The sequence below is a fragment of the Kryptolebias marmoratus genome, linkage group LG6 (genome assembly GCF_001649575.2).
Source record: "Kryptolebias marmoratus isolate JLee-2015 linkage group LG6, ASM164957v2, whole genome shotgun sequence".
NCBI lineage: Eukaryota > Metazoa > Chordata > Actinopteri > Cyprinodontiformes > Rivulidae > Kryptolebias > Kryptolebias marmoratus.
This window is the reverse complement of record NC_051435.1, coordinates 12,064,555-12,088,752: the sequence shown is the minus strand read 5'-3', so window position 1 is coordinate 12,088,752 and position 24,198 is coordinate 12,064,555.

Below are 24,198 nucleotides of genomic sequence, written 5' to 3'. Positions count from 1 at the left end.
CACAAAAATGACAGCAATAAGAACCTGATCATGTTGGGTCACTCTGTCTGAAAGCCGCTCCCGCCTCTGCTTCCCTTAATTAAACCCACACTGTGCTCTTTCGTCTCTGCATATTCCGCGGCTGGGACATTGATACTCATTATTTCTTAAGTCTAAACACAAAGACTGTGTCAAGAATGCATCCATCACCGGCAGGCTGCTCGGAGTCAGCAGAAATTTTTCCCCTCTGTCAGCAAATTTGGCAATTTGCAATTTTTGAACCGTGGTTGTGACACATTTTTAACACTTAAGATGGCTTTAAGATGCATCAGTGATGCGAATTGTGTCTTGTTCCTCCTGGTCCCCGCTTTAATGACAGTAATTAACAGGGCCACATTTAGAGAGCCACCTCAGGACGCCTTTGACTGTTCATTTGCATGGTGTTAATACAGGAGGATGCCATGCTGTGAAAGGCTTGCCACGAGTGCAGCAAAGCAGGCCTGTTTGTTTGACGAACCCTCCTGTTCTTAACAGCGTCTGGGCCTGCTCTTCCATTCATTATGTACCTAAAGCTTGAGTTATCCTCTCCTTGGTTCGGGGATGAATGTTATTAAAGGCAGAGCCGGCTGACATGACTCTAATGAAAAATAGGATGTTTCTGAAGGTTATGTTGCCGGCAAGCTCAGAAATGCCTGCTTCATTTTTCCCACCCCAGCACAGGGCAGTGTAATTCCCACCTCCTGATGGATATTTTTTCTTATTTTATTTTTTATTTTTTGCTTCTGTGTGCAGGAGCCTTATCATAAAGAGACCTTTATTATCTTCTTTCTCTGTGGATGCTCAACAAAGGGCGACACTGGACTTTTTGGCAGATCATACAGTTGTGAAAAACTACATCTGTGTTTTCTGAGGCCATGAATGCTGCTGTGGGGGTCAAATTAAAAGCTGCTAGTGCATGCTTTTATGCTCAGTAGCTTCATTTTACTTGATCTCATGATTATAATTCCCTGCTAAAAAAAATTGGTAGATATAAATTTCACTTTAATTTAAAACAAACTTGAAACTATTAAGACAATAATCTACAAGTTACAAAAACATCATGACTCAGTTGGAAGAGGTCTTTTTTCAGATGATCAGACTCGTGGCAGTGAAAGTTGACTGTTCAGCGCTGGGGTCAGATTGCACTTTTCAGCATTCCATCAGAGGTGGCAGGTCATGCTGAAAATGACCCCAATTGCCCACACTGACTGCTCCCAAGCACTGGCCTTAAGTGTAACCTCCCCCTTCCCTTGTTCTCTGCCCAGTTTGGGCTTTGCCAGTCCCTAACAGTCTTATCAGCGCCACATGGGAGACCCCTGACAGACATGCCGGATACCAGACTGCTCCAATTTACCCTAATATTCAAATGAAAGGCTTCCCTTCAGAAAGGCCGTGTCGACATCTTTCATTTCTTCACGCTTGTTGGTTTAATTCCACAAAGAGACGAAACAGTGAAAGAGCCGCAGAAACTAAATTGAACGTTGGATGTTTATGATGCGATTTATTCATGATGAAAATTGAAAAGTATCTCAGTTCAACCTATATGTTTTTGTGAAAGTGGTTGCTTTCTTTCACTGGCTGTTATGTTATAGGGAATATGAATGCATTTAATCACCAACATTAAAAAAAACTGAAAAATAAAACAGAATCAGTTAAACATGCTTTTATTAACTGGACATAACAATCATATGCACTCAGTCTTTAATAAGTACAACTCTTTCATATAGAAAGAAACAGAAACAGAAATTTCACGCTCCTCACTATAACTGTCCAGGACGACCAGAAGCAGTGGTGTGTTTATCAGGTTCAAAACTGGAAAAATAAAAAAATAGGAGACATAAATGTGTATATAACAGAAATCTTTAATGTCAAAACACTGAATTTAAGAGCATCATAAATATCTATAAAAAATTGGGTTAATGAAGACACTGCTTTACCTGATTATACATATTTTACTTTTAAAAAGCACCAAACTACTTTAGCACAATATCCTCAAACAATTTTTTCAAAATTCTGCAAAAAGGATGTTTTTCAAATTTCTAAAACTTCCCCATTGAAATTATTAATTTTTATAAAATATAGAAAACAAAAACTAAAAAAAATGTTGCCAAACTTGATAGTATAAAACAACGTATTCATTTTTTGTTTTGTTTTGTTTTATTGTAATATTTATTTGCTGTTTTATTCCATCACAGAGTTGAAACTAAAAAATTAAACACAACTTTACTTATAGGAAGATTTCACTCTTTAATAAACATTAATAACTTATCATTTTAGGTCAGCTGAGTCATTAGTGGCTGAGAGGTTTATATCTTCATTACATCCAGTCAAAGACAGAAAAGATCACATTTATGTAAAAAGCTTTTTAAAGCAATTATTCATTTAAAGAATATATTTTTGACTTGACAGAATTCAGATCCAGCACAGTTTAGGATAACTGCCCATAATAAATGGTGTATCCAACTCTTATGAAAACATGTGCAGTCTGCTTTTTATTAAAAAAGATTATTTATTAAATTTTTCTTTCTACTGTTGAAGCTCTGTTATCCTCTTGCTGCCTTGTCTGCTGAGCAATCAGCAACACAGATGTTTCAGTGTCAGCCAGCGAGACCTCTGACATTCGGTTACCACCTCTTACTGAGTGTAAATCACAGCCAAAATCAGCCCCCAAAAACCACACGCATGGGTGTCTCCCCTGCTAAAACACACAAATATTAAACTGATTGTGGAGCCAGGTCACTTTAATGTTTAATCTTCTGCTCCTGAAACTTTGAGGTGCTTAGCCTTTAAACACTGGAGTGTAAACAGAATGCTGCTGAAATATCCCGTTTTGGTCAGGTCATCATCCATTACACCTTTTTTTTGTTGAATTTTCTGACTAATTTCACTTGTGCACTTGCCAGCTACCGATAATACAACCCGATCACCTGTGGAGCGTTTAAAAAACATGCTCCCATTGTCACCGTTGTCTGGATTTGTGGTTTGTTAGGGCTGTTTTTGAAGCAGCGGTTTGCCGTGTCAGATTATGCCACATATCAATTTGACTTTCATAAGCTGTTTACGCTTCAGAAATTGTGGCAATGGCTTCTCTCTTGTGCAAAGGCTTTTACATATGTTGTACGAAATGCTGCCCCAGTTATAGCTATCATTCTTGGGGAACAAAACCCTCCCACAAGGTTACACAAAGCATGTCATTTTGTTTTTCCTTTTATTATTTGCATTGCTATTTGCAGAGACAATTCTTGTGCACAAACAAAAAAACCAAACAGCATTCTTTTAACTGCTCTAGCATTAACCTAAGGGCACTCCTATTATTTTTGCTCCTCCACAAAGGAGCTGCAGTCTTCTTTTTTATTTTTCTGGCTGTATTTATGGCTTATGTTTAACACAAAGCTCACTAATAATGTATTTAATGTGGACAATATTGCTTACACATGGGCTCTTATTAGTGAGTGGAAGTCTGGTCTCAGGATCAGTGGCAGTATCCTTCAGGGATGGCCTCTCTTAGGGGGGAGGATGAAACAAGTGCATGTGAAAAAAACCCAGCGTGAGTCCTGTTCAAAGGCGCAGACGAGTTCTGACTGGATTAACATTTATTGACCGCTCAAGCTGCTTGGTTTTTTTTCTTTTCTTTTTTCTTACCTCTATTTTTTTTTTTTCTTCTATTTTTTGCTCCCGGACAAAGATTCAAACTTAATTGCAGTGGCTGTTCCACCGACTGATCACCAGTGTGCCAACAAAAGCCTCCCTAATAGGCGCTTCATTAAGGATTAGAAAGTCTCTATTACAAAACAAATTAAGCATGCTCTGATCTTAACCTATAGGTCGAACGGCATTACAGCAAAGTTTAAGCTGTTAGATGGCTGAAAAACTTATTACGGGTTAGCGCTGAGGTAGCAGTTTGGTATTGATTTTACGATAGCTAGGTATGATGATTTATGGAGTGCTTGTGTCAGTATAACAAGCTGAAGGACACACAATATCATCTCCAACATCATTAAAATTCAGAGGTCTCCAGAGCTAGCTCATCAAGTACTGCTCACCACCTCAGAATTTCATACAGACACACACACACATGCACACACTCACTCACATATATATATATATATATATATATATATATATATATATATATATATATATATATATATATATATATAAGTACGGAGATAAGGTCTGTATTCACTTGGGCTTTTCTCCACTCTTTGTGCCTCTTTGATGCAGCACATCATCACATTATGATCACATTTCTATTTAGTCTTTTTCCTGTTTTGTGACCGCTTTGCATTTAATTTGAATATTACCGCCTGCTCGTATTGTGATTTTTGCATAAGCTTGCTTAATGTTTGTATCAATCGTATCACATGGCAGTTCAAAAGGTCTACTACTCTCCACACAATCAGACGCTCTGGTCTCTGAGCTGCACTTAACAGACTCAAGGCAGTAAAATCTGTGGTACACTAGAGCCCCCTGTGGGTACATGAAAGGAATACCAGCTGGTCATATAATGAGCCCTACTTATTTATATTTAGGTGAGGATTTATTGTTGAGAATTTGTCCGCAACGCTGATGATTAGCACTGTCTAATTGGTGTGTTTTTATAGTTTCGAAGCATTAGTTGTAAAAAATGAAAATTACAACAATTTGGCTTCAGTCACATTGGAAAGACGGATATGAATTTACTTCTACTTTCTTTCTGTTTTTGTTTCAGCATTGTAACAGACAAAAAAAATGTCTTTTAAAGTTTATGTAGCCGCATTCTACTGGTATATCTCTTTCAAATGTCTATTAAAGGGATTTTAAAGTTATTCAGAATGCACAATTTTTGGCTTTTAGTTGTCTTTGTAATGATAATCAATACTGACACTTACAATAATGGGAAGTGATTATTCAAAGCCAAGAAATAGTCCAGCTGTCATTGTTACAGTTGTAAACCAAAAAGAAGCTCAACAAGGAGATGAAGACTACCATGTCAGGTGGAGTTGTCCGAGGCTCGGCTTGTGGGATGAAGGTGAGCTTCCAGGCTTCTGTCTTTCTCAGATTCNCCCCTAGATCCCAGATTCTTTCCATCATCTCCTCCAACCGTGAGGTCTAACCGGCAGGGCAGGGGCGCGTGGGCAGACATGCTGGATGCTGGCAGCATGCTCCTTCTGCTGGTGAGTAATGTGAGTACAGAGAGGACCCCTTAAACACACACACACACACGTCTCACACTCTGAGAAAAAAGATGGGCCATAGATGTGGGCTCCTGCTGTGACTTGGCGCACCCCACTGGACAGCTGGAGACGCAGGACGAAGAGACGATGCCAAACCTGCCTGACAGAGCAGGAGGTGCGGAGCTGGGCGAGGCCTAAGGTGGCTCCCATACCTGCAGCTGATCACTACCTCCATCATCTGTAATTAACTGCATTTATAGACCAGAGAGATAAATGAAAGGGATGATGACTACACACATGCACACATAGACACATTTAATTCAACATTTATGACCAACCACTGAATTCTAGTTATTCTGAACTAAAGTCAGTTAATTGTGTTAATATAAAAAGGCAGTTTTATGCTTTAATAGGATTATTTTAGCTGACATACTTGCATAAGATAACCTAATGAGTAGTTCCACTGAACAGCTGAAACCATTTGAACTATATGAAAAACATTAACATCTCTGAGAACAAAAGCTCATACTGAACGCAAAACATTGGTGAGATCTGTTGTTGTTGCAAATAAAATTGATCTAGCACCAATGAAGCATTTTGACAACATTTACTGTTAAAGTAATAATTTAAAAGAATACAAACAATTAACATTTTACCTGTTGTAGATAGCTCTTTGAACAACATGGAAGGTTTGGAGAGTTAAATTCTGACCAAATTGACAAGCTATTGGCTTGTTAAAATTGTTAATTACATTGACTTCCTTGTGTTTTTACAAGTGCCATTAATGGCAATAGCAGCTAGCTGTAGCACTTTAATGCACTTCTAGAAAAAATATGACAATGTTTTGGTAAAAGTATTTATGTGATGCAAAAAAGTTGTTAGAAATAACATTCCCATGTAACAGAGGTTTTACCTGTTTTGTTAAGATGGCAGAAATTAATTTTGATCTTAGCTTGGACTTGGTGCTAGGTCAGTTCAGTCAGAATTAAACTCCATTTTTCCAAATCAAGGCTCTTTAAAGATCAAAAGATCTTAACTATCCTGTTAGATAAATCTGGCAAATATTAAACTTAAGTAAAACTGTAGGAACAATGGAAGTAATCCATTGGGATTAATCAGAGCTAAGGATACATTTAAATTACATGTTGTTTCTGTCAAATCAGTTAAAATGCATTATATTGTCATAGATATCAAAGAAAGACCAAAATCACAAGAATGCTCATCATTACAATCCTGTCAATGTGAATTTATTTTGCAACTCTGGGTTTTCAGTTTAGATCCCCTGAGGTGAAGAATACTACTACTTTAAAGTGATGAATATCAAACCAAGCCCTTGCAACAAGGCTGTGGCCCATTTTATCCCCCTTCATTCTCAATCTAGCTACCTAATCTTGAGTCATCAGTTACCACAGTTTATTATGAAGCCCTGACAGCATCATGACTTCTTGATAAATGACACTGCTCAGGCCAGATTCCAAATGTGAGGCTCAAATGCCAATTATCTATGCAGACCTGGTTAATAAGGGGATCTCTTGTTAACTATCTGATCTCAGCTTGAGCATCATTTGTCATGAGGGCTTGTGTTTACCTCAGAGACAGGGGTTGCCGAGACCTCCCTTCCCTAACATATGTAAAACCTGCATCTTTGTTCCCTTTAATAACCTTTTATTAACAGCCTGACATCATGATTAAGTTTAGTCCAAACATGCACACAACGAGGTACACAATTACCCTCACCCACTTTACAGAACTCCAGCAGATCACAGTTAGGGAGAATAATGGATATTGAGCCGACGTTTGATCCATTCCACGTCGAAAGGCCCAATTTGCTTGAGCACCTGGAGCTGTGCCACTGGGTTTTTTTTGAGGTGATGATGGATACTCATGGGAGCTTGTTTCCATGAGCACATCTTCTGCTGATTTGTAAAGAAGATAAGTGCTTTGACCTTATCTCATCATCGCAGCTCATTTAAGCTTTTGTTTGTTCCACCTTGGAAGAACAAGAAAAAAAAATGCTGTTTTTTTTATCTGCTCGCAAAGCACTATGGCTGTTTGTCAAAAAAGTTCAGAAGTGTTGCTAGTCTCTGTTTTAGTTTTTGTTTAGCAACTTCTCCCAGGTCTCAAGGTCTCAGATTAATAAACACTTCGCTGTGGTCAAAAGTGCAGAGCATCCCAGGGAGGTGAGACGCCTCCTGTCCTCTTTGAAACTGAGCATCCTGTCAGCCGCATCTAGTGATGTCTGACTCACAGGCTCGCTCCTCCATCCTAGTATGCATTCATTTCCTGGGAAAGAAGCAAATAAAACATTTTGCAAGGCTGCACAGCCCAGGGACTTTGTCTTCCATCAACAAACACCTCGAGCTCGTAAGCACAGAAGTTGTAAAATACTTCCAGACATTGCTTGGAACATTCCATTTAACCTTAGTTGTCCAGCACAAAATATGAAATAAATAATTAATCAGTGTGTTTTCTATTATTGCTTAGATACGGAGTCGGTGGGAAGCCAGGTGGAGCGATCAGATCTTCACAGCATCCCCACTTCCTGTCCCCCACAGAACACTCGACTGTCTCAGCAACATCTGCTGAGGAAAATAAAGCCCCTTTTTCCTTCTCATGTAGAGAAGATCATTTGCATAATATCCCCCTCTGTAAGGTGAAAACAGAATAATAATTGGTTTGCCCTTTTCTCTGTGTGTGTTGTAAAACAGTTAGGAATTAATTTGAAGATAACTGTGCAATTAATTCTAAATGCTAAAGATGGCATGGGGGGGCTTTGATTCAAAGGAGGGGAAAAGGATACACAAACTGAGGTCACGAAACAAAGACTTTGTGTTTCTGCTTTGCTGCCAGAACTTACTCTGCTGCATTTCAGGAGCGCATATGGGGATGTTTTCAGGAAGAAACAGGGGCAGCAAGGACACACATTTACCACTCTACATTAATCCAGTTTAAGTCCCATTTTTCTGTGTGTTATTTGGATGATCTTAGTGATGAATAATGCTGCAGGATGTGCTGCATAAATACCACGATTCATGAGTCTGCTTTAACCTTGTTGCAGACTGGTGTAAATTCCATATGCGTCCCCATTATAGCTAATGAGCAGCACTGTAATCAGCATTGTGTTTATAGTTTTGGGATGTCAATAATAACCTGTGTGTTCATACCCTTGACATCAATATGGTTTGTGTGATATGACAGTAAACCTGGTTTTAGATTAGACTTCAGGGGATTTGACACATGCTCATATCTGCTTAAGCCAGGAGTTTCATATTCCAGCAATTTGTTGTAGAAGTGGCCTGGACATGCCTCCCCTCTGTATATTGTACTATTAAGGGGCAGCCTGCCCATTCTCGATACTTCCACAAAGAGGAAAAAAAAAAGAACATGCCTCAACATTGAGTCCCAATTACACCTAATGATAGCGAAAGGATGGAGCGCATGCAGATCGTGCTGCAGTTTCTTTGTCACGCCAGGCACAAGGCATGATCATTTATCACGCCCGTCATCTCCTGCACTCCTCCCCTGAACACAGAAAACGAATCCCGGCACATCATCCTCCCGGTTATTTGTGTTTAACTGCCAGGAAAAGGGGAAGTAAAAGCCCATTTAGAAGGTGTGGTGAGAAAACGGTGTTATCCTGTAAACAAAGAGTCAGGAGGAAACTCTGCCACGCTGAAATCCTCAGAATTGATCTCCTCTGACAGATTCTGCACATTTTAGCAGCTACCTTTTTGCCTTAAAATACATTGTTTTGTAATCAATTGTGGCTTTGAAATCCAAATGAGAGGACTGGAAGGTCTGTGTGCTACATGTTGCAAGGCTGGGGAGAGCTTAGTGTGAGATTTGGGCGGTGTGTGTAGGAGTGTGTGCTGCAGCAGAGAGGCGTCTCTTGTCAGTGGCTTTTTCCTAATCCAGACCTGATCTTTGTGTTTGATCCACAGCGTGGTCCTGAGACAGCATGAGCAGCAGCTATTGCTGTAATTTAAAGTCAATATTGTACTCATGATCCCTCTCCCTGGGCTAACAGAACAACCTCTCGCCGTGATGAAAAAAGTCCTCTCTGCTGCTTTAGAAGGAATCCTCAGCTTGAGTACTTCTTTTTTTCTCTCAGAGTTTGAAAAGAAATCTGCTGGTGTTCATGAAAAAAGGTTATATTTGCAGTTTATTTCCTGTATTTCCTACCTGACTGCTAACATTTCTTAAAAAACCTTGAACTAAAACAAATAACAAGAAAAAAACTATAGCATGATTTAATTACAAATGGCACCTTAAATATTTCATTCAATTATATCACAATTATTTATAAAAGAAAATAATCTATTTGTGACCATTTTTTCATACCCTAATAGAAAATTGTTATTGATGCCAGGATTCAGCTAACAAGCCCTTAGTGACATCAACAGCTTTGATGATTCATTCAGACGTACTTTAATAGATCTAAGATTAGAAATGGTGGCCTCATCCACAAATCTCCTCCCGTGTTATTACAGCCAGAGTCCAGATATTTATCCATTGCGAACAACATGAGACATACACACACACACACACACACACACATATATAAGGGTGGCTCAAGGGCCCATTAAATCCATACATGTCATGATCAGCAATGTGTTGCACTAAAACTTTCAACTGATTGTGTTTCTGACAAACACTTTGATAGAGGCTGAACAGAGCCGTAAATTTGAGCGCCAAGGTCAGTGAACTCTTTATAGATAGGGGTGAAATGTCAAAAATTGATTCCTCTAGTGGCCACAATTTGTTCTGATATAGTGTAAACCTTTTATTGTGGGGTTGCTTTGCCATTTTGTTCTGTGTTTCTTTCTTTTTTTTAAAAAAAAAGCAACTTTTAAGTAAGTGGCATATAAAAACAATACCAATTATATAGTTCATTATATATATTTGTAGTTTTCTCACACTTGGTAGATCATCTGTGATTTCTTGTACCTTTTTCTAATTTTTGTTGTGCTATTAAATTCAGTTCAATGTCTTTTAAGTCTTAATAATGCTTGTATTAAGTTTGTCATATGTTAAACTTTGAATCGGTTAAAAGAAAAAAACAAAACATAATTGATCACCAGAAGTTAATCTTTACATTTATGACTTTGTAATCACTGGTCTTTCTGCAACTGACTAAAAAACGGCCTAAATAACCCACGTGAGGAGTTAATATTAACACATATGTCCTCCTAAGTACACAATATTATACTTATTTCTAAATAATTCCATAATTGAACTATATTAACCTTTTTATTTTTAATTGTGAGTTTTCCAAAATTCTACTTTCCCCTTCTTTTTCAGTTTATTGTGTAGGATTTTTACGCTTTTATTGATAGATGCTTCATTCAAAAGCATAAAAACCTTCCCTTTTTTACCACTTGGAATTGTTTATGCTTTAGTGAATAACATAAAATTTAAAAATTTAAAATTTAATTTTTATTTAAAGAAGTGCCTCAAAAGGATGAATCTAACATGTATATTTTTGGAAACTAGCTAATTTAGAGACATATTAATTCATGTATGAGTTAACAGTGAGTTGACATTCATTAAGCCATGATCTGCTAAGTGTGAGGTAATCACATGAATTCACAGCGGGATTATTATTAGTTTATGGTTTGGAACATAAATGAATGATGTATTCTGTGTCTCGCATAATAAATGCATTAAATCATCATGAGCGCATTAACTATAAATTGCTTAATTTTATGATTTTGTACCCTTATTACAAAATGTGACCACTGAGATAACCGTACAGTCTAAGGACTGACCAATATCGTTCATATTTTTTTGTTTCATTTTGAAGCACTCAAGATTAAACAAATTTAAAAGTTTTATAATGTCAGGAATTACTTTAACTCTGCTGCTAAAAGCTGATTTAGACGCAAGAATTCATATTTATGTGATCTGGCAAATTCAACAAATTTAACATAAAACTCAGACTGAATACCTGGTATTAGCTAACTGTTTAAATACCATTATAATTGACAAGACTGATAAAACTGATATACAGCATCATTCTTAATTAATTATTATTTGACAATTCCTCTAAGCTCTGAGAATGCACACGGAATGGGAGAAGATCTTATTGCCAAAGAATCTTTTATTATGGTGGCAAGAATTGCTATTATTAAGTATCTGCGCTGAGAGTTTCTAGACTCCTTTCCAATTGAGTATTTATCAAGCAATGACATTGCTTGATAAATACAAGGTATGTTGAAAAAATAGATTTGAAAATCCAATTTATATTAAGGTAGGCCTATGTAAACTACATGTTTTCAATTAAGCTTTCAGTTAACTCGGTAAAATTAAAATTAGTTTTGCATATACCAGCTTAACCATCACAGTCTCAAATAGTGCACAACATCAAGACAGATAAATATGAAACCCCTCTGCAACAGGATGTGAATATCAAGCTCAGAACCAACAGTTGCCCTTGTTTGTTGTCATGTACGACCTGAACTGTGCAGTGAACTGTTGGGCTGTTTGGAAACCCTTCTTGAAATATTCTTGTTGTGGCATTTTCATTTTGTAATTACATGCAGAAGCATCTTGAGTGAACAGCTCTGACACCCTAGGGTGCACCCAGTCTTGCAAAATAGCCTCATATTCGCTGCCCATTATGAGATCTTACAGAGCTGATTATCCGTGCTAACGACTCCAGCGAATGGCTGCTCTCGCAAGACTCAACAAGCCATTTAAGTGTTCGCGTCGCTCGCTTTTCTCTCTGAATCTGACTATATGGAGTAAAAAGAATGGCATTAGTGGAATAATTTTTATGGTTTTGAGCTTGTTACCCAAGGTTTTCAGCGTAATACATTGATCATTTATCCCATAAAGCAGTTAGGCGCACCAGCTTTTATGACTGTGCAGCTTAATTATAGAATTTCAAGTTGTTTTTGAAAGTCTATTTTAACTTGAGAGCACATTTGTGCTCTTTTTCGCCTTTTTTTTAGTCACCCTTTTTGATATAATTATGATTTCTGAGGCTATTACCCTTATCATGTTTTCTAAATTCTATTAATCTGTTCACTCCTGCTAAAGGGTCAACTTACATTCACTTGCAGCTTGATTTAATCTCCCATTAGGCATCAGGACACATTAGCCATCCTACACCAAGTAAATTAAACTACTGTTACAACCATGATCTACTGTAAAACTAAATGAAGTTTTTTTTTTTAAAAAAGAACTCAGTTTAATCCATATCTGCATACTTAGACGTACGCCAGTGTCCCACTTATAACTTAAATGACTAGTTTAGTTAACCTTCCTGTTTAAGTTTAACACATTGTTATGACAGCAGTAGTGCACTGCATAATTTCTATGGCATTAGCATCAGTCATGGGCCCGCCTGCTATAAATACACCTGCCAGCACAACTGTTTCAGGAGTGTTCTTCTCAGGATAGCGTGCAAGACTCCAGAGGTGAAGTACTTTGATCATACAAACTCATGAAATATATGCTGACTTCTATCACCTGTGGGACTACTGTTCTGATGGAGCCAATGATATGTGCCCCTATTAGTCTCTAAGGATTGTTCTTAGCCCACTTTCACCCGATCTGTGCCAATTAAGTAGCAGAATTATGTATATTAGTTGGAGTCACTTGTAATCCGCACAAAGAAATGCATATAGGGATGGATGACAGAGGCGTACCATTGAATAATTAGAGGGAATTTTCAGAGCCCTGGAAGCTCAATCATCTACTGGCATGTGCTAACTATTTTTAACCTGTTCTTTGCTCCTCTCCTACTCTCCTCTATTTTCACATACCCCACTGCAGAAATAATAATAATAAAAAAGTAAAAAAAAAAAAAAAAAACTAACCCTCTGTGTAAAATGTTACTTAAAGAAATAGTTCAGTGTGACTCTGTTTATAATCAATAAACATGCTGCCTGTTGTAGATGCCTTTTTGAACAGTCATTTTGGAGAAATAGTTTGCTTCTGACCAGATTGATGAGCTAACTAGTGAGACAAAGAGGCCAAGACAAAAGTCACCTGCTATCATCTTAAACATCTTTACACTGCCATACATTTTTCATGACAGTAACTCAGGCAAAAAAAATATATCCTTGACAGAGGTGCCTCAAGCTGAACCAGATGTGCTAACAACCACAGAATTCTAGGTAAATAACAATGTAATGCGAAACTGACTGCAGTGTAAAGGTTTACAAAATTTTAGAATGAAAATTTTGAGATTGAAATTGTTTTACAAGGGCAGTAATCATCTTTGGTCTCAGCCCAGCTTGGACTGGCCATAGCCAGTTAAAACTAATCGCTTTTCTAAAGTTGTTTAAACAGCGATCTACAGCAGCTAATGTATTAATTGTTTATAACCTTCCTACAGAATCACACTTCAAAGGATCTGAACTACTGCTTCCAGCAAAGTGCTGCCGTTAAAACCAGTGTATCACCAAACATCACTTTGACATTTAAGGCATGACTGGTTCTTTCTTAAAATAAAAGTATTTTAATGATATGTGAAAATGAATCCAGCTTTCATTCTCTTGTCTAATTCTCATTTCCTTCCTTCAAGTAAACACATTCCAAAACGTAACGCTTGAAAAACCATTAATTGCGCTTCTCGGAGTTTCCGTAAACTCATTATGTCATGCTTGGCCTGCCATCCGTACAATGCTTACAGCTCTTCAGTTTTCTTCGTGTCGCTGTTGGGTTTGTGGAAAAACAGAGTGTCACAAACAGACCTCTTCTCCTCACACACACACTTCCCACAGTCATCAGTATTCTAATGACTCACCGCTGCCGTCCCTGGGTGTTTATTCTAAGAGATAGCGAGATTGATGAGATGCTCATATCATCCTTAACCACCAACTAATTAACTAATTAGAACATTCAAATGAAGACTTGCTCTGGATAATGCAGCATGTCTTTGGTGTGGGCAAACAGTTTTTGATTTTAACTGCTTGACACAGCTGAGGTGGGTTCAGCATCGTGGTCCCATGTTCGCCTCATTGGTGCCAAACCGTTTTGCAGCATTACTGATGAGCACAGGTATTGAACAGGCAAAATTATGCTAAAGCAGGTGACCAAAGCAGCAGCCATGACAGTGATTTTATCAACAAAACATCATTTATATTCATATATTCACATACTAGTCAGATCATGTGTATCTTCCTGCAGTGATTTTCACAGAGTTGTGTTGATCAATGAGTTTGTCCTCATTCTTGGACAAACCTGATCCGCCACCTTCACTGTCAGAAGCTCTCTTATAAGTCCAAAATTTCCACTGACCTTCATTCCCGCTTAACTAAAATTGACTTTGAACTTTCGCTTCGGAGGTGAAAGGCCTTGAAATCTTGGCATGATGAAGATCTCCCTGTCTGTATTATAATGAGTTGTCTTTTTTTTATCACTGACTCAGTCACCCTTTCACCTTGCTCCCACCACGTTTACGTTCTCGCTGCTTAGAACTGTATCATTATCTATCTATTTGCACTGATTGTTAGCCCACTAGGCATAATGTGTCAGCACTTTGTAGACTTTAATTGGAAGTAGATATGGACCACAGCTTATTGCTGATGTAAGTCTGCTTCTAGTGCATCCATGAGCAATTCGACCAACCCTACAGTCTTCTGATCATGCCTCTTTCTCAGCTTGTTTAGGAAAAGAAAAACCTTTAGATACTAAAATTTGAGGGCATATTCCCGTGTGGCTCCATTTTAAAGGTTAATAATCCTTTTAATTAAAGAATAAGCCCAGCATTGAACACAAAATGTAATCACCAAAGGATTACGGAGAGATGTATATAGCCATAGCAATTAGTTCAATAATTAAGGCTTTAGTGTTGGACAGAGATGAGAACGCTCCAGTGATGTGTCGTAAAATTCATAGAGTTGTTAGAGCGCTGCGGATACATCCGTTGGAGCTTTACGGTACCATGCCTGCGTGTGCACTTGGGGTGGTGGTGAAAGATGGCGTCCCACCGGATGGAGCCACAACAGCTGTTCTTGCCTGAGCCTGGTGTTTCGCGCAATATGATCGCTCCATCAGCAAGCCCGCTCTCCTAACAGCCGCATCTGCATTCATCAAACACACTTATCAATAAGCAGCAACAATAAACGATCTCAGCGGGAACAAAATAGGAAGATGAGGGGGAAAAAAATGCCATGTGTACATTTCAGTCACTGATGTTGTTAATCAATAAAGCAACTTCATGTATTTTAATCACAGTTTTATGCGCAGCAAATGTTTACCAGCTCCGTCTGCAAGTTTTTTGTTTTCTCTTCATTAATGGGACCAGTTGGGGTTTAGAGGGGCAGCTGCTGTTGACCAGTCACGATTGGAGACTTGTATTTTTGTGTAATTGCATTTTGTCACCTACAGAGGGTGTTAAGAATCCTTGTTAAAAGCTAGAGGTGTGTGTGTGTGTGTGAGGGGGGTGAATGTGCAAACAAATCACCACAGATGCACACTAAGAATACAGAATGCACAAAGGATGTGTGNAGAAACACGCCGTTTCCAGTACGACATCAGCCGAGAGTCCGACTGAGCCAATAGTGACAGAAACCACTGGAGGCCTTTAACGGGTCTCACAGTAACAATTATTGTGGAGCAAATTACCAGGTAGGCAATATCTAAGCTGTCAGGAAAGGTTAGGAGAAATGAGAGGAGGAAGATGGACTATTCAGACATTCATCATGGCCATAGTGGCCACTTCCAAATTGAAAACTGGAAGGAATGCTTCCTTCATTTTCTCAAAATCTGAATGAGTTAGCTCTGATTATTGCCGTGATTGACAGAAAGACCCGGATAAATAAATAGGTTGGTAATTCATTTCTGTGCTTGTGTCTTAGATCCATTTCCGCAGATAACTTCTCAGGGTTTTGGCATCAGCTTTAAATGATGAACGAGATTTGACCAAAGTGGATCAGACTGCCCACACGGATGTGTATGTGAACAGGGACATGATAGATCCACATGAACATGTATTAATAGATCTGATCTGGCTTTAGATGGTTTGGGGAGGATTTCTCCATTGGCACTGGCAGCAGTGGTACCATTGCACGCTGCTACCACATGAGATTTTCACTCCACCATCTGTCTCTTTCAACTCTGTATATTACATTTACACCACAGGCTTGGAAATGGAGCTTCCTCGTTTTAATGGGAATGTGAGGCAACCATAAAATAAATATTCTCTCTTTCCTCCGGTACGCAGGGTTGTTGCTGGAGCCAAAAGCCTCGTCTGTGTTTATTTGCAACAGCATTGTCCTTTGAATCCCATTTATGGTAAGCTATAAATTGAATTATTGAAAAGCTATTGTTTGCTGCATGAAATCAGCGAAGCAGTAAAGGGGTTAAAGTCGGAGAGTTATAAAAACAATAAGCAAGGGTATGAAAAAAAATCCACTCCAATCAGGACTGGGTCAATATTTAGTCCTGCACCATATCACTGGGTTTAATAGGACATGCTCCATATGTATTTGTAGATTGCAGAACATCTGCTGAAAATGGGAAATTGTTTAGGCTGTATTGATTCTGTATTTTAAAAGTTTTACTCACTAACATATAAGTAACTAAGTTTTAGGGGGGATATATTTGGGGACATGATCTAGTTTGGAGGAAAAAAAACTAGGTTTGAGTGTGAGGAAAAACTTTTTAAAAAGTCCTTTGGGTGCTTTCGACAGGCCAGGTTTTATCTTCTCTGTGTCAGTTTGAAGTAACCTTAATATTACTGCTCCTTCACATTGTTCACCAATTCTACATAAACAGAACAGAAGTGAAACTATTAGCTGAAGGAAAAATATAATAACTTGTCAAAGGAATAATTCAGATCTTTGGAAGTTGAGTTCTGTGAAAATGTTCTGAACTAAATTCTGAATTAATACCTGTCCCACTGTAGATAGCTCTTTGAATGGCCTCAGTTAAGAGAACAAATTAATTCTGAATGGATTGATGAGTTAATGGCTAGTCAGAGCAAAGCTAAGACCAACATGGACCGCCGCAGTCTTAAAATAGCAAGTCATGCAAATGTAATTTTATGAACCTTCACACTGCCGTCTAACGTAACTCAGTTATTTACACAAAGTTTTATGGTTCTTTGCAAGCAAAAACAGCAGCAGTAGCAGCTAGTTGTAGCACTTCTGGTACAGCCTGGGACATTTTTTGTGGGAATATAGTAAGACTGCTGTTGGTATAACTGTGTAATGCAAATTCAAAGCAGTGTGAAGTTCATAAAAATTGTTCACATAACTATGAAAAAAGGGCTTAAGTCTTCCTTCAAGCTAGGCTAATGGCTACCCAAACCAGTGCCCCATTTATGTTGTTTTTTCAGACTTATAAAACAATTCTTCCTCAAAAATGTCACACAGGTGTATTAGCTCAAATTAAATCTCGACACATTTGCATGACACTGTTTGTTTAGTTTGTTTTTTCTCAACCAAAGAATGTCCATGTTACTGCATGAATGTTGGTCTCCTGAGGTCCACTGGACTGACTAGATGCACTGATCAGGTGGACTGATACATTCAGCAGCCTCCATAGATCAATATTTGTCGAGTAAGACAGGCGTTGTTCAATTGAAGAACAGCTAATTGGTTAATAAGCTAAAGACTTATGCCTTGTTCTTCATACTACATGCTCTGTGACTGATGTCATTACTGAAAAGGTTCTAATGATGACTGTTTGACAAAACATCGCTTCAGAGATCACCAGACCATCCCTTTAAACTCTTATTTTTCCAAATTAAGATAATTTAACTTATCTATAGCAGGTAAGATATTAACTGTTCATAAGTTTTCTACATGAACAAGATGAACACACACTTGCAAGAAGCAATTCCAAAATGACATAAATCAGTTTTCTTGTTTAAAATGTAAATCATTATTGATATATTTGTCTTGGGGGGCTATTAAACATTTATATAATGTTTTTACCAACAAAAACATGAGAAGTGGTTTATGTATCTTTTGAGAAAATGATACAAAAGTCTTTCATATTTCATGAAATAGTTCATAAAGTAATCAAAACCTAATCAGTATATTAGCTGATAAATAAAAATTTCTCATTCAAGAAAAAACTCATATAGACCCCCGGTTCTGATTTTTTCATTGCCTTAGCCATTTGCAAGCTGTGGCCATTGTTGATTCAAGGTGAGACCTGTATTATTGTCTTATAGGCTTGTGTTTTTATTGTTGTTATCTTCAAGAATGAGCCCATTTTGTCATTTAATTGAGGCTCATGGGCTCGGCTGTGAAACGGCACACATGGGAATAAGACGTCAAGCGGCTGAATTTCCACAGCCATTAACTGCTCCACACTCAATTAGAATGCATAGGATCCTGACATTTCATAACTTATGGGTCTCCAGGCTGATATAACCCCCTAGTATAAAAGCAGCCACATTCTAAAGAGCTATAACCAGAAGCTTACATCCTCTTTAAGGTGTTAACCAGTTGTTGTTTTGTTTATTTTTTGTCGTTTTGTTTTGTTCTTTATCATTTTGCTGTGCAAAATCACGATAAAGAAATGTGGGATGTCATAAACATCTTTCCGTGGCACCATGTTATATGGCTGCTGTTTCTGTGTTAGAGTGATGTAAACATATTTTGCCGCAGATGAGAAGATGCCACAAATTACTGTTGAGAAGCTGCGTCGACTCTAACTATCAATTAGATCCAGTTTCATGGCAGCATTCTCCCTTTTGCATGTCTAATAAATCATGTTGCATACCAGCAAAAAATAATGCAGGATGCACATAAGACAAGGTTGTAATACAGCATAAATATGAAATATGAACAGCAGAAAATTGAACCACTTAATAGAAACTAGGGTTTGTTATGCCGCTGTGCACCATCTCGGGAAAGGTGATGCTGACAATCAGAATTATGATGATAGAAATGTACTTTGATTGCTGTTTAATTTTCTTTGGTGATCTCTCGCCACTGCTATAACTCAGTTTGAAAGCAGACAGCTTCTATTTGCCAGGTAATTAATAACAGGCCGCCAAGGCAAGATTTAGCTATTATTCCTAATATGGGCAGTGATTGTAAAAAGCACCTTTTTCCAACGGTACGATTGCTTTCATTTAAATCTTGTTACGTTGTAAATGCTTTTCCACAGCTTCAATTTGCACGAAACACAGGCAAATTTCCAGCACAGCCATCAGTGATCTAATTTAAAGAGATTGCTGCTATCTGAAGAGTTTCCAATTAATTCAATTTGATTGCCTCTATAATTTAATACAATGCAAAAAGCAGGATTAAGCTTTTATCATCTGGAGTGTGACTGTATCTCCTTTGAGCTTTTCTACTTATATTTCATCATAACACCTTGGAATAAGTCTGACCCTTAATAAAGAAAATTATGAACACCTGTGTGTTTTAAGAAAGTCCCATCTGATCACCAAACATGGATCAAGATGAGATCAGAGGATTGAAGCCAGAGGCTGGGCAATAGATCACACTTTCCTCGGGTTCTCCGTTGGTGGCAAACCAATAAACTTTAAAAAGGTGACGCCCTCTGCCACGGACAACAAAGCACCTTCAGCGGAACCTCCAAGGTACAGCCTCTTATGGGTCACAGCCGCCGTGACTCTCGAGGGTATGACAGATTAACGACAGCAGGTTGAGCCCTGTACTTTGGGCCGCCCACAATCTCAATTATGTCTGTCTTAATGTACACTGAACAGCCACGATTGCAGGGCCATGGACAGGGTAAACACACACTTGCAGGAAGCAAACTAGTGACAGGATAATAAAGTGCCATGATTGATTCAGCTTGCTGAGTGCCAGATCAGTTTATTGTGTGGGAGGAGTGGTACCAGATTGTGTAGGTTTCTGTGATGAGCTGTTATTGTCTTTGTGTGAGGGCTAAAACTAGAACGGTGATACGATGTATATGGAAATGGAAATATATTGGTTTTTATTGCTGTCATGGCAGTGCTTTCGTTTCTTTATTTGATTTAAATATTTGCATAAATTGTCGATAGCAGCAAATAGTCACATTTCGGAAGCCTGAACAAGTAGTTTTATTATCATCTGTCGCCATAAAAGGCAGGCAATTCTGTAATTGTCTGTATGTGTGTGCGTTCGTTTGTCTGTTTGTTAGCAAAATATCTCCTGAACCACTGGCTTGGTTTTAATGAAACTCTCAACAAGTTATTATTAGTTATACATCTACAATTAATTAATTTATTGAGTCAACCTAATTTAAGATGGCTGCTACTGCTAATAAATTAGCCCAAACAAAACTGATTATAACTCTGTCAGTTTTATTGATATTGAGCTAAAATTTGGTGTGGTAGTAGCTGAGAGTCCTCCTCAACACATACTCTAATGTCTAATGCTTCTTGTGGAATCTTTGTTTAAAATTTTAGCACGCAAGGTGGCGGGTAATATGCGTTTCTACTAGATACTGGTTTGATTTTGTTTTTGTTTTATAAGAAAAAGAAAAAGGACTTTAAAAATGTTTTTGTTGATCAAAGTATTATTACAGGAGATTCCACTTTTGTTTTCTCATTTCCTTCACTTCAGATTAGAGTCCGTATTCTGTTGTTTTTAGACAATGGGTTTTCAGGCTGTCAAAACTTTTTTGTTTGTTTTTTTTTCATAAAGAATAAAAAAAATGTTACCTTACTGACATGTTGCCAGCATAATGTTTATCTGAGCCCGTACACTGCACAGAGAGTTAATGCATATTAATGGGCCCTATAAAAGCAACTAATTGAGCATTCCGGATCTTGCTGAGTTGGGCATCTGTGAGTGACATTGTGCAGCTCCAGGACCTACACCAGACTGGCTTTATTAGCTCTCTGAACTGGGATGTAGGTCAGGCCATTAAAAGCAGGAAGGGCTCGTTCACTAAATACTGTTGTGACAGCAACGATTCTGACACCCCAATCTGTGAGCACGCAGTGTGTGTGTGTGTGTTCAGGCGACATTTGCAGCAGCTGCACGCTCGATGCCTATAAGTAGGGAGAATTTATATAATGGATTGCTGCTCCAAAAAGTTAATCCTAGTTTAAAGAGATTTAATTGAGCACTATAAAATACAGCCATATGCGTCCCATAAAAAAATCAAGTGTTCTATATGAGTGTTGAATAAACTCGCTGGGAAAATCAGTTTATGTGTAACAAGCCTCACATCCACTGTTGTTTGGGTAATTTTGTTAATGATTGAAACAAAATATGAGTTACGTTTTGCATGCATAATGATTTTCTGGGCTGTTAAAATTAGCTTAAAGGGACAGTTCAGATCTTTTCAAATGGTGTTCTGTGGAAAGCTTATGAACAATCAATGTCTCACCTGCTGTAGCTCTTCAAACAGCCTCAGTTTAGAGGAATAGGCTTGAATTCAGGCTAACCTGATAAGTTAATGGCTGGTCCAAGCAAGGCCAAGTGCATCTTAAAATAGCTCTCATATATATATATATATATATAAAAAAAATTAAAATTGGCTCATGTGAATCCTTTTAAAGAAAAAACTCTACAGCTGTTGTCAGTTTTATGTCACACAGTTATTCTTACAGAAATATTATTATATTACTGCTGAAAGTACTTTAGATTGCACCAGAAGTGCTATAACTAACTGCTGCTGCTATTTGCACTCACAATAACTACATAGGTTCATGTAAACAACTTTGTAACGCTAAACTGAATGGTTTGAAGGTTTTTAAGACATAGCTCACATGAATCACTTATTATTATCTTATTTTTTTAAGATTGGAGTTATTTTGAGATTGCAGCGATTTACTTTTGTCTTGGCCACGCTTGGACTAGCCAGAATGAAACTCTATTTAGCCAACCTGAGGTCATTCAAAGAGCTATCTACAACAGTACACAATCAAAATGACAAGTGGAAGAAACTAAACTAGACCACAACAGTAAATTATCATCTAACACAGTAAGTGGCAGGGCAATAATACTTCAATCGGGAGCAGCATTCTGCCATTTCAGTTTGGCCTAAATCATATTTAATTGCTCTTTCATGTTGTAAACTGAAACTGCAGAGTGACTGGAGCTTGAGATGAGCCGTAGCTTTTATCTTATAAACTGTGTGCACCATATAGTGTCTGTCTATCAAATCCTTTCTCCATATGTGGTCCTTAACAACCTTCTGTCTGCTAAAACATCCATATTGTATGCATGTAGGGTGTTGCTGAAAAAAGAGACAACAACACATTGTAGCCATAGACCACAACGTAAGGTCAAAGAAATTCCTCTATAGGGCTGTTTTTTGGTGGGGTTTTTTTGTTGGTTTTTTTTTTTTTGGTGTCTTTGACTAAAGTTTCATAAGCCATTTGACTGTAGATGTTAGTGACCTCAGAGTCACTAAAAAAAGCAGAGATCCGTAAACCAATCATCGCACGGCTGCCCCTGTCAGTCACGCTCCTGTTCACACAACCGCTGACTGAATTTCCTGATGTTCAACAAAGAGAGGAAAGAGGATTAAAGCTCAGTTCATGCTAGTGTTTGTTACAACACTGGGCCCGTTTTAAAACTTTATTTAAATTCCAGCCAATATTGGCATAATGTTGCATCTGCTGAGGAATTATTTGATAAAAATCTCTCAGCTCAGTTGAATACTCAGAGGGCATCCGGCGGATACAGAGACGTTTTAGACTTAGCTGAAAAGTCAGGATAAAACTAACAATACTGCAAGCTTCAGCGTTTCTTATACTTCCAGCTGCTCCGCTCAGCAGCAGCACAAACATCAGTGTTATTATGGATTTGCTGAAAAATCAATTTTATGAATGCTAATGTCCTTTAAATCTTTCAGAGAAAAAACAATGCTTTGTGCATTTTTTTAAGGTGGTTTCAAGCAGCAGCAAAAAAAAAAACGCCCGAATGGATTCTTTAATATTGGACCAGCTGCTTGAAGTCTGTCTACACTCTCTGTAAAGAAGATTCTCAGGCTGGAAAATAAATGTTTTTCCTAAAAATCTTTACAAGCAGGGACTTTGTACAGCTGTGACCTGGATTCAATTCAGCCTCCACCTGATTTTACACCTGTTCTCCGGTTTGCTCTGGGACCGAAGCTGGAAGGTGTTATCATGGTTTATGATCATCACAGCAGTGATTATCAACTGTGCCACCTGGAAGAAATGGCACAGTCACATTTTTTTAATATAGCTGGATACCAGGAAAATCTTTCTTGTAATCGTGATTACTATTTCTGCCACATGTTGCCTTTATTAATCTTTCATTTCTTTATTTATTTAAATTTAAAAATCTGATTAATATTTAACTACACAATTTATGAAAAGGAGGAAAGTAGAGCTGTTTTCCTAATTCAAAGCTTGACAAGCTACCCTTTCTTTCTTTTGTGTGATGTATTTTCTACTGAAGACTTAACTACTTTTCTGAAAAATTATCTACATTGACAAAAAAGAGGTCATCTGTTCAAATTTGTCATCATCATTCTCAGCCATGGTTTACATGTGTCATGAATCGTGGCAGGACCCAAATGCAGGCACACAGGAGGAAAGATCCCAATGATGCAAAATAATTATTACTTAACTCAGGAATGCAAAAGGAAGCAAAAAACATAAAGGTAAACAAATGATTTGTTCTTGGCCCCGCTGCTAGTTTTTCACCTTGATCAGAATTATGGTATTTGAAGACTGAAGGGAAAAGGAAGCATATACACTGGGAGAAGAAATGATACTAGTCAACAGGTGTGCTGATTACTAATGAAAGACAGGTGGCGAAGAGCTGGAAACTATTGAAGGGATCTGATGGAAATGACAGTACAAGAATAAAAAACAAAATGATAAATAACCACAATACCAAAACTTATAATAATCTAAAGAAAACCAAACCCAATTTTTCCAAAGTACTTAACAAAACTGCAGTGTGTTTAAATTAAAATTTGATGTGTTGGAAATTTCCACACAGACATACGCCTTCACTTCCTGTTTGGATCTAATGAGTCACTACATGTTCTTACCTATTGTTTTACACATTTATCACCCTTTGCTAACAGCAGCATGCATGAGTGTGTATGAATAAGTGCATAATTAAAGTAAAAGCTAAAATCCCTTTTTTCTAGGATAGGTGGGATTGGA